Source organism: Bos indicus, chromosome 12, assembly GCF_029378745.1.
Source record: "Bos indicus isolate NIAB-ARS_2022 breed Sahiwal x Tharparkar chromosome 12, NIAB-ARS_B.indTharparkar_mat_pri_1.0, whole genome shotgun sequence".
Taxonomy (NCBI): Eukaryota; Metazoa; Chordata; class Mammalia; order Artiodactyla; family Bovidae; genus Bos; species Bos indicus.
The window spans coordinates 42,125,286-42,137,664 of NC_091771.1; the positions used below are offsets into that span (position 1 = coordinate 42,125,286).

Here is a 12,379-nt window from a genome sequence, read left to right on the forward strand (position 1 = left end):
AGAAAAATATTTTTTTGTGTGAAAAATTACACTAACATAAATATGCACAGATACAATAGTATAATTTTCCAACTACTTATATCTTTTGACATTGTATCATGTAGCTTTCAATTTTTTTGGATATTACACATAGAAATATGCTGTGTACTCCCTGGTGTGTGAATATTTTCAGCTTACACAGTTTATAATATTAATGTATGCCATTCTATGTATGGGCTTTCCTGATGGCATTTAAAGGGTTGGGAAGATCCACTAGAGAAGGAAATGGCTACCCACTCCAGTATTCTTGCCTGGAGAATTCCATGGACAGAGGAGTCTGGTGTGCTACAGTCCATGGGGTTGCAGAGAGTCAGACTCGACTGAGCAACTAACACTTTCACTTTCACACTGTCATTCCATGTATAATATGTATAATTCATTATTTTTATTGTATTAATGGGTCACATTTTTTATATTTTTACATTTTTTATATTTATTTGAGTTTGTGCAGTTTTACATTTTAACAAATAATGCTGTTTTGCATAGTTTGTGTGCATCTTCTGGTATAAACATCCATGTTCTACTGGGGATACACCTCAGCAGAAATAACAGAGGCAAAGCATATGCATATTTTCAACTTGTTTTTCAAAGAGGCCTATTGGAATTTTTTCTTTCTTTCTGGGAAAATAATTTCTGGTGGCTCAGATGGTAAAGAATCTGCCTGCATTGAGGGAGACCTGGGTTTGATCCATGGGTCAGGAAGATCCCCTGGAGGAGAGCATGGCAACCCTCTCCAGTATTCTTGCCTGGAGAATCCCCATGGACAGCGGAGCTTGGCAAGCTATAATTCATGGGGCCACAAAGAGTTGGCCACTATTGAGCAACTAAGCACAAACTGGAATTTTTTTTTTTTTTTTCCCCTAGGATAATAATCTCTGGGCAGGAATCTTGTGGAGGCAGGCTTATAGTGAAGAACTTAAGGGCCTTCTTTTGTACACTTAGGACATGAGATTGAAGGGAGGTATGTATGTATAACACTGCTGTATTTTGTATGGATAAGAAGCTCTGAAGCATGTTGAAGTACATATATATGGTAGCAGTGAAATGGCACTTGACCACTTAAGCCATTTGTAATTTTATTACTATAGAAAGTTTAACCTGCTACAACTCATAAGCCATGAAAATTATCTGGGGCAATTTTTAAATTTAAAGATCTAGGCCTTAGATCCTTTGATTCATTATCATGGCCTTTTATAGGTGACAAAAAATCCCTAAGAGATATGTTATGAATATTGCAGGATAACACTGAGTTTTAAATTACCTGACCTTGGTGTCATTTTAAATTATTTGCACAACTTTTAAGAATATATTGCATGTTGTATTGAAATGGCAACTGGGATGTATATTTAAGAAGAAAAAGTACAATCTAGAAAACTAGATCTGATGCTAAAAATCAGTATAGTTCAATGCCATTGATCAATGTGTTTCAAGTTCTATTATCAGAAATAAACACAGAGAGTCCCCTCTATCTCCTCATAAATCTTTTGAATACTGTTCTTATGTAAATAATCATAGCAAATTAAACACATTAACTTGTGGGTATGATTGCTTTAAGTCTTTTGATTAGAGACTTGCTTGGACTAAATATTTTCATTGCTGTAACATACTATGTTACAATGCATACCATAAAATTAAAATGTTATAATACAAACTCCACAAAAACTAGCTAGTCCTTGGAAGGAAACATATCCTCTTCCTAGAGTCAACATTTAACTTGAGATAATGATATAATTGAGTTGGCTTTACTAATCTTTTAAACATTGATTTAGCTTTATATTTTTATCTTAATATAAAATAGAAGCTGTGAGTAAAATTAATTAGGTGTCATTATAGTGCACATATGTTCTAAACACTTAGGAACTTTTAAAATATATACTGTTAAGCAGCTCTTGCTGTCAAAATTTCAGAGAAAATATATTTTAAATATAAAAAACAACACATCTGTATGTAGTTTCAAGATGACTTAGAAACAATATTTGGTGTAATGATAAAAGATAAAAGAAAAGAAATCAACATGGTCAGTAGTCCATACATTTTACCGAATGAATAAACTATGATTAAGAAAAATTTTAACTATTTTTATCTCACTTGTCTTGAAACTGTAGATATTAGATTTTAATATTTCTATGCATCAATTTTCCTGTTTCCAAAATGAAGTTTTCAATACAAGGCACAGTTGTGCAGCAGTTGTGTTGAAAACTTACCAGTAGAGACTCTGATAGATTTTGGACATTATTGTTAGCCTCAAAATTGTCATTGCTTCAGCCATTCACTCATTCCTCCAAAAATATTAAATACACATTTACTATGTGAAAACACAGTAAAATCTTCAAAAATCCAAAGTTCGAAAAAGGCAACTTCATGCCTCCAGAAGCACTTGACCTGTTAGAGACAAACTAAGTTAAAGACATTGTCATGCAATATTATGTAAGAATATTGAGCCAACATAGGTTAGGAGGCCTTTGAACATATCATATTTGTGTTATGATTTTAATATTTCCCAATAAGGCTATATACCAACCCACATAGAATCAGCAGCATGTTGCACAGCACCTGGCACAGTGTGATAAAGTGGTGATTTTTGTTGCAAGAACAAACTGTACTTAACATTTATTTCATAATTACTATGTTCACATTAACATTTTAAGTGACTTTATATACAAGATTTTATTTTTACAATATTCTTATGCCACTTTTCCCGTTTTACAATTGAGGAAATCAAGACATAAGGATAATAAGCTATGCATCTAGTATGTAAAATAAGGAATAGAAACTAGGTGAGTTAATTATATAATGCGAAATTTTAAGAAGGCAGGCTGAAACTTTGTATCCATCAATCTGCATATACCATGGATCTGGAGATGTGGTCGGGGTTTGGCAGTCATATGTGAAGAACTAAGTGTCTTAGTTCTTCCAAAGAAATTGGTTGGTTTGGAAGCTCCCAAACCAACTAAGTGTCCAGTGGGACTGACCCACTTTCAAGATGGCCTCATCAAATACATATCAGCATCGAGGGGCTTCCTGGACACCTCAGTGGCTTCTCATTTGCTGGGGAGATTCCATGAGGCTTGAGATTCTAACAGAAAAGTGGTTCAGAATATCTGCACTTCTGACATGGAAATTAACTTCTAGGAGGCAGGGAAAGGAATCTTCCAAACCAGTTAAGTTTCACTCATCTTTTCTGTCACATTATATTGATCAGAGCAATCATAGAGCACATGCAGGCTCATGAGGCTGGAGAAATAGAGCCCTCATTGAATCTAGAGGGGAAACACTGTAGGACAGAATGTAGTGTAGGAAATGTTTTTTGACGCCACTTTTGGAAAACTGTCTTCAAACACTAGGAATGTGAATGTAATATCTTTACTATTGATATTATAAGACTCTGTTTTAAACTTATGAATTCATTCACATACTCTACTTGGAGTTTGACAAGGGCTTTTAATTTAATTTAAATTTTATTTTTTAATTGGAGGATAATTGCTTTACAATATTGTGTTGGTTTTTGCAATCCATCAACATGAATCAGCCATATATATATATATATATATATATATATATATATATACACACACACATGTCCCCACCTCCTGAACCCCGCTCCCATCTCCCACCCCATACCACCTGCAAAATCTTGAGCATAATTTTAAAGGCATTTTCTGGGATAATGGTGCAGGAAAATAGTATTAAGAACAGAAATAAAACATGGGTGATGAAGACAGAAGCAAAATATGTGGCTGGAGGTGAGGTTTTTTAGTTTTGTTTTGTTTTTTGGTTAATGTTTGGTTATTGTTTTGGAGGATGCCCTGGGGGTGGGGGTGGGGGACACTGACTTTAAATGACAAAATGTATTTTTTTTCAAATGATTTTGACAATTATTCACTGATATTTATGCTAATTCTCCTCAGTGAATTCTTCCTTGTTTTTAAATTAAGTTCATGATAATTATAATTCACTGTTTTATCACAGATTTAAAATAATGTAAACTGTCAAATCTGTCACATTTTTAAAAGCTGGCATTGAGTTATATGTGTAGGTTTCAAAAATTTTTTATCATCCTCAAAAACCTTATAGTTTTGAATTATCCTTCTATAAGCTTGACTTTATAAGTCTGAAAAAAGGAGAACAAATTAAAAGTTTAATTTAATTTCTTACTAACAGAGCTTATTTAGTCAGTGTCTTAAAAGCTATGCCAATGTGTAAGTGATGCAGGAAAAGGACTTTTCTTTAGAATAGGGATGGTTCTGCATGACACAAGTTCAGTTCAGTTCAGTCACTCAGTTGTGTCTGACTCTTTGCGACCCCATGAATTGGAGCACGCCAGGCCTCCCTGTCCATCACCATCTCCTGGAGTTCACTCAAACTCACGTCCATTGAGTCAGTGATGCCATCCAGCCATCTCATTCTCTGTCGTCCCCTTCTCTTCCTGCCCCCAATCCCTCCCAGTATCAGAGTCTTTTCCAATGAGTCAACTCTTCGCATGAGGTGGCCAAAGTACTGGAGTTTCAGCATAACACAAAGTAGTACTTAAAATATCTGTGTAGAACTACTGTATCTGATTCATTTACCCTGGAGAATAAATGACTTGGAGAAAAGCAAACTTAGAGAATGATGTGAATGTTGACTTATACTCAGTAGGAAGACAGAAAATAGGAGATGGTGACCACTGCAGATTTTACACCAAAGTGAATTGCAAGAATCAGAACAGAGTACCTTACCTGGAAAATAGAGTAAGAAATAATTTTCCTTAGAGATTCATTCATTAAGTAAAAACGTTCAATGAACAGCTATATTGTTCCAGGAAATGGCCCTGATGTGGAGGATAACATCATCAGCCAGATAAATCATAGCAATAGGCTGTACAGGGAAAGTTAGGGTGAGCATTAGGCACAAGAAACTCCCAACACTGTATCTTAAATCTGAGAAAAGGAATACAAATCCTGGTTAAAAATGAAGAAAATTAAGCTGCATGCATCAAATGCATTCTAGTTTTTTTTTTTTTTAATAGTATTCAACACTTGCATTTTTTTTTTTAACATCAAAGCAATTTATTAACAGAAAGCAATAATTTGAGCAGTGCTGTTCACAGACTGTGACCACAGCAACTCCCCTTCCTGTGGGTGCTGTTGGAGGGGATGAGGGTGACATCCTCAATGCACCCAATCTTCATCCCTGAGTGGGCAAGGGCTGTGAGTGCTGACTGGGTCCCTGGTCCAGGAGTCTTGGTCCTATTTCCTCCTGTGGCTTGGAGTTTGATGTGAAGGGCAGTGATGCCCAGTTCCTTGCATCTCTGGGCTACATGCTAGGTAGCCAACATGGAAGCATATGGAGAGTACTCATCTCGGTCAACCTTCACCTTAATCCCACCAGTTACATGGCAGATGGTTTCCTTGCCAGAAAGATTGGTGACATGCACAAAAGTGTCATTGAAGGATGCAAAAATGTGGCACAGACCAAATATATTTTCTCCTTCAGCCACCTGAGGGCCAAGGCTGATGACCTGTTCTTCCTTCTTTCCTTTCCCTTGTGAGATGCAATTTCTGCACCTCTTCTCCAGACTCCGACACCAGAAAGAGAGGCTGTATATTGTCACCTTGCTTATTTAACTTATATGCAGAGTACATCATGAGAAACGCTGGGCTGGAAGAAGCACAAGCTGGAATCAAGATTGCCGGGAGAAATATCAATAACCTCAGATATGCAGATGACACCACCCTCATGGCAAAAAGTGAAGAGGAAATAAAAAGCCTGTTGGTGAAAGTGAAAGAGGAGAGTGAAAAAATTGGCTTAAAGCTCAATGTTCAGAAAATGAAGATCATGGCATCTGGTCCCATCACTTCATGGGAAATAGATGGGGAAACAGTGGAAACAGTGTCAGACTTTATTTTTGGGGGCCCCAAAATCACTGCAGATGATGATTGCAGCCATGAAATTAAAAGACACTTACTCCTTGGAAGAAAAGTTATGACCAACCTAGACAGCATATTCAAAAGCAGAGACATTACTTTGCCAACAAAGGTCCATCTAGTCAAGGCTATGGTTTTTCCTGTGGTCATGTATGGATGTGAGAGTTGGATTGTGAAGAAGGCTGAGTGCCGAAGAATTGATGCTTTTGAACTATGTTGTTGGAGAAGACTCTTGAGCATCCCTTGGTCTGCAAGGAGATCCAAGCAGTCCATTGTAAAGGAGATCAGCCCTGGGTGTTCTTTGGAAGGAATGATGCAAAGCTGAAACTCCAGTACTTTGGCCACCTCATGCGAAGAGTTGACTCATTGGAAAAGACTCTGATGCTGGGAAGGACTGGGGGCAGGAGAAGGGGACGACAGAGGATGAGATGGCTGGATGGCATCACCGACTTTATGGATGTGAGTTTGAGTGAACTCTGGGAGATGGTGATGGACAGGGAGGCCTGGCGTGCTGCAGTTCATGGGGTCACAAAGAGTCAGACATGACTGAGTGACTGAACTGAACTGAACTGAACTGAATCTCAAACTTCTAACACTTTCCTTCCTCACTCTAGAAGTTCTTTTCCTTTTAGCCAAACAAATGGCCAAACAAATGGTGACAATACAAATCTAGGGCTGCAACCTTCAAGGATGGTTCCACTCAGAATAAATTCTTACCACTTCTTTTAGAACATTTAGTGTTGTTTTTCTCAAGACCTTAATTTTCTTATTATATATTGTTTTTAGAATCCAATTACCAGAACGTAAGTAACCTAAAATTGTTCTTCTTTTGTTTTTATTTTACTATCTTCAAAGAAGTTCAGTAATTCTTATTATTCTGAGGGAAAAGAAAATCTTCCCTAGAATAAGGTTATATAGATTGCATGCAACTGTTTCTATGCTGAGAAATAAATTTTCACATTTTATGGTATTTTGTGAAGTGCTATTTATTATGATGATCTAATATAGTAAAATCACTCTGTGACTATGTGTTTCCATGTACTACTTAGGAATTCTATCTCATTTTCCTCCATTTAAAATATTCATATTTAGTTAATGCACAATAAATTAATATGTGAATTTAGGAATCTGATTTTACTATACTGTATTCATGGTGACAATCACCATACAATTCCCTTTATTAAGAAAATTCAGCCTCTTTTCAGTGATTTGCAGTGCCACCTCTGTATAGATCTGTTTCTAGCATCTTCATATTCTGCAGTGTTGCTCTATCTTCTGACTCCTCTTCTGTACATCTACACTACATCTTTTCTTCAGAATTTTTTTTGGCATTCTTTGTTGTTTGTCAGACATCTGGATTTTAGATTTATTTTGTTAATTTACTAATCCACACATACAGAAAATACAGTTTGCAGTATTTCCAGAATCCCTTAATTATCAAAGAGGAGGTGGTTTAATACAAGTATGAATTTTATGTTTTAGTGAAAACATACAGTTCGGGTCCAATACTGAATGTTTTGCTTTCTTATACTTAACAAATGCTGTGCCTTTGACAAATCACTTAACTTCTTGGAAAATAGTTGGTTTTACCCATTGTGGCTGATTCATGTCCAGGTATACAAAAAACACCACAATACTGTATGGTAATTAGCCTCCAATTAAAATAAATTAATTTTAAAAAAGAAAAAAAAAAAGAGAATAATAATCATGCTCCACAGAGCTATCAAAATTAAACATTAAGTTCACAGAAGAATTTTCTACATAATGTTGATTAAATGTAATATTAGTTACTAAAGACATAATTACTCAGTACATTCTATTTTCCAGGCATTCTAATAAGTTCACACTAAAAAGAAGAAAATAAGTTTAATAGTCACCTGCTGACTCAGACGGTAAAGAGTCTGCCTGCAAAGTGGAGACCTGGGTTTTATCCCTGGGTTGGGAAGATGCCCTGGAGGATGGCATGGCAACCCACTCCATTATTCTTGTCTGGAGAATCCCCATGGACAGAAGAGCCTTGCAAGCTATAGTCCATGGGATCACACAAAATCAGACATGAAGGAAGCAACAAAGCAGCAGCAGCAGCAGCAGCAGCAGCATAACATTTATAGGAGAGCCTAGTGGAATATATGCATATTCATGACAATAAAACACTTTTAAGGGCTGAACTGTAATTAATTGAAAGAAATACATTAATAAAAATACATGTGGTAATGCAGTGGAAAAATGGCATTTAAGTTGAGACTTGGAGACTGACTTTGAGTAAACCAAGTGTATCTGTGTGTGAGGTATAGCCACAGAAAGATGTGTTACTGAAATCATACTAGAAAGGAGAAAAATAAACAAAATCATTGAGCCAAGAGAGAATTTTCTGTTTTACTAAATACATACTAATAATGAAACAGTTTTTTAAATTTTTTTAATTTAATTTTTAACTTTATAATATTGTATTGGTTTTGCCATATATCAACATGAATCTGCCACAGGTATACACGTGTTCCCCATCCTGAACCCTCAAATTTTATTCTTATACTTTAAATCTGTAATTCCTTTTTAACCAGAACAAAAAGCACCACTTAATAATGCATTCATCTTACTGAATATTTTCTTTATAACATATATATCTATGTATCTATATCTATATCTATATATATATATATATATATCTTACTTTCTAATTCTTTAAACTACTTTATATCTAACTTCTAATGAAACTTTTGCATTAAACATTATCTTTAATTGTAGACCTCAATTGTCACATAACAATGGGAAAGAACCTAAATAGTACATAACTTTATTGTTTCTCTCTAATCTATGTATATGATAAAAATAACATGGTTTGTATAAGTATTTATAGTAATATATTACATTGTCAATGTATGTGCTCAGTAGCTCAGTCATTGATTTAGGTCATACCTGAATGGTCTGGTGATTTTCCCTACTTTCTTCAATTTAAGTCTGAATTTTGAAACAAAGAATTCATGATCTGAGCCACAGACAGCTGCCTGTCTTGTTTTTGCTGACTGTATAGAGATTTTCCACCTTTGGCTGGAAAGAATATAATCAATCTGATATCGGTGTTGACCATCTGGTAATGTTGATGTGTAGAGTCTTCTCTTGTGTTGTTGAAAGAGGGTATTTGCTATGACCAGTGCGTTCTCTTGTCAAAACTCTATTAGCCTTTGCCCTGCTTCTTTCTGTACTCCAAGGCCAAATTTGCCTGTTACTCCAGGTGTTTCTTGACTTCCTACTTTTGCGTTCCAGTCCCGTATAATTAAAAGGACATCTTTTTTGGATATTAATTATAGAAGGTCTTGTAGGTCTTCATAGAACTGTTCAACTTCAGCTTCTTCAGCATTAGTGGCTGGGGTATAGACTTGGATCACTGTGATTTTGAATGGTTTGCCTTGGAAATGAACAGAGATCATTCTGTTGTTTCAGAGATTGCCCCCAAGTACTGTATTTTGGACTCTTTTGTTGACTATGATGGCTACTCCATTTCTTCTAAGGGATTCCTGCCCGCAGTAGTAGATATAGTGGTCATCAATTAAATTCACCCATTTCAACACATTTTAGTTCGCTGATTCATAAAATGTAGACGTTCACACTTGCCATCTCCTGTTTGACCACTTTCAATTTGTCTTGATTCATGGACCTATCATTTCAGGTTCCTATGCAATATTGCTCTTTATAGCATTGGACCTTGCTTCCATCACCAGTCACATCCACAACTCGGTGTTGTTATTGCTTTGACTCCATCTCTTCATTTTTTCTGGAGTTATATCTGCTTATCTAACATATGCAGAGTACATCATGAGAAATGCTGGGCTCTATGAAGCACACTCTGGAATCAAGATTGCTGGGGGAAATATCAATAACTTCAGATATGCAGATGACACCACCCTTAAGGAAGAAAGTGAAGAAGAACTAAAAAGCTTCTTGACTGAAGTGAAAGAGGATAGTGAAAAAGTTGGCTTAAAACTCAACATTCAGAAAATTAAGATCATGGCATCTGGTCCCATCATTTCATGGCAAATAGATGGGGAAACAGTGACAGACTTTAGTTTTTGGGGCTCCAAAATCATTGCAGATGGTGACTGAAGCCATGAAATTAAAATATGTTTACTCCTCGGAAGAAAATTATAACCAATCTGCTGCTAAGTTGCTTCAGTTGTGTCCGACTCTGTGCAACACTATAGACAGCAACCCACCAGGCTCTCCCATCCTTGGGATTCTCAAAGCAAGAACACTGGAGTGGGTTACCATTTCCTTCTCCAATATAACCAACCTAGACAGCATATTAAAAAGCAGAGACATTATTTGTAAACAAAGGTTCGTCTAGTGAAGACTATGGTTTTTCCAATAATCATGTATGGATGTGAGAGTTGTACTATAAAGAAAGTTGAGCACCAAAGAAATGTGGTGTTGGAGAACACTCTTGAGAGTTCCTTGGACTGCAAGGATATCCAACCAGTCCATCCTAAAGGAAATCAGTCCTGAATATTCATTGGAAGCACTGATACTAAGGTTGAAACTGTAATACTTTGGCCTCCTAATTCAAAGAACTGACTCATTAGGAAAGACCCTTGATGCTGGGAAAGACTGAAGGCGGGAGAAGAAGGTGACAACAGAGGATGAGATGGTTGGATAGCATCACTGACTCAATGGTCATGAGTTTGAGTAAATTCTGGGAGTTGGTGATGGACAGGAAGGCCTGGTGTGCTGCAGTCCATGGGGTCACAAAGAGTCAGACATAACTGGGCGACTGAACTGAACTAACTGAGCTCAGTCATGTCCTACTCTACAGGACCCCATGGAGGGTAGCCCACCAGGCTTCTCTGTTGGTGGCATTCTCCAGGCAAGAGTACTGGAGTTGGCTGTAGCCCTTTCCTTCTCCAGGGTATCCTCATGATCCAGATAGAACACACATCTCCTGAGTCTCCTGCATTGGCAGGAGGATTCTTTAACAGTAAGCCACCTAGGAAGCTCATTGCTTTTGAGCTTTGAACCAGTGAGACGACCTAGGTTCAAATGTTTATTTTGCAATTTAGTAATTTTGTCCATTCTGACAATATTCTAAGCTTCAGTATGTTTTTATTTTATCATAACATAAAAATGATGATGATGACAATGGTAATTATGTCTAGCTATAAAATAGTTGTGAAGTTTTAGTGAGTTAATGGGTTCAAGAAATGAGTTGTATTTAATAAATGCTGAGAAGTTGTAGCTATTATTCTTTTCTCATTGACAGCTGTGATGGTATTTCCTTCTTAGTTTGAAAATAAGGCAAATGCTAAGTATGTTAAAATTATTAATCAACTTTTAAACTCTGAAATATTCTGAATTTTTGAAGCAGTATGATTGTTGCAGCAAAGTTAACAGTGGTATGATAACAAAAGTTATTAGAATTTTATTGGGAAAAAATAGCACCTTCAATATCTAAATTTCAACCTGGAGTTAATAAAATTTATCTCATCACTTGCATTTATTAAATAAATTAGTTAAAATTCTAGCTGTCTACTATCATATAATTTTCATGGTTTTAGGTTCTAAAATAGAAGTGAAAAAAAGGTATAATATGTTTCATAATTATGACTATTTTGAAGAAAAACAATTTTTAATAAAATATGGTCAATATAGGCTACATATAAAATATAGTCAATGTTTTATAAGTATAATTGAATTATAACCTTTAAAATTGTGATTTTCATACAATATTATACTTAATTTTGTAGATATTATATTTTGTTTGATTTTTTGTACAGATGTATATCTGTAACTTGCATAAAATGGTACAGGAATTATACTTCAATAAAAGATAAATACATAAAAATGGTTTGAGAAATTTAAGAAGTAAATGAAATTTTAAATTCTTTTCCATTTGAGGACTTCCCTGGTGGTCCATGGTAGGGAATCTGTTTGCCAACAAAGGGACATGGGTTTGATCCCTGTTCAGAGAAGTTTTCACAATTAAGCCCATGCTTATGCCACAACAGCTGAGCTCATGTTCTAGAGTTTGCACTCTGCAACATGAGAAGTAACTGCTAGGAGAAGCACATGCACTGCAACTACAGTAGTGCCTGTTTAGTGCAACTAGAGAAAGCCCTCGTGAAGCAATGAAAAGCCAGTGCAGCCATAAATTAATTAATCAACTGATTAAAAATAAATAACACAAAATCATTTCCATTTAAATGCAAATAGTAGTATATCAGGGGCAAAGACTTAAGTAATTTTTCAATATTCCACAGTACCAACATTTAAAATTATAGATTTATATAATGAATGATGGTAGATCTTTATTTGTCAAGTGATAATCTGTTTTGGGGCTTCCCAGGTGGCTCAGAGGTAAAGAATCTGCCTGCAGTGCAGAAGACACAGGTTCCAGCCCTGGGTCAGGAAAATCCCCTGGAGAAGGGAATGACAACCTAACCCAC

General features: G+C 35.9%; 1 pseudogene; it reads right to left on the minus strand.

Moving 5' to 3' along the window:
* Positions 1–5,122: 5,122 nt before the first annotated feature.
* LOC109567062 (small ribosomal subunit protein uS11 pseudogene) lies at positions 5,123–7,539 on the minus strand (annotated as a pseudogene).
* Positions 7,540–12,379: the final 4,840 nt, after the last annotated feature.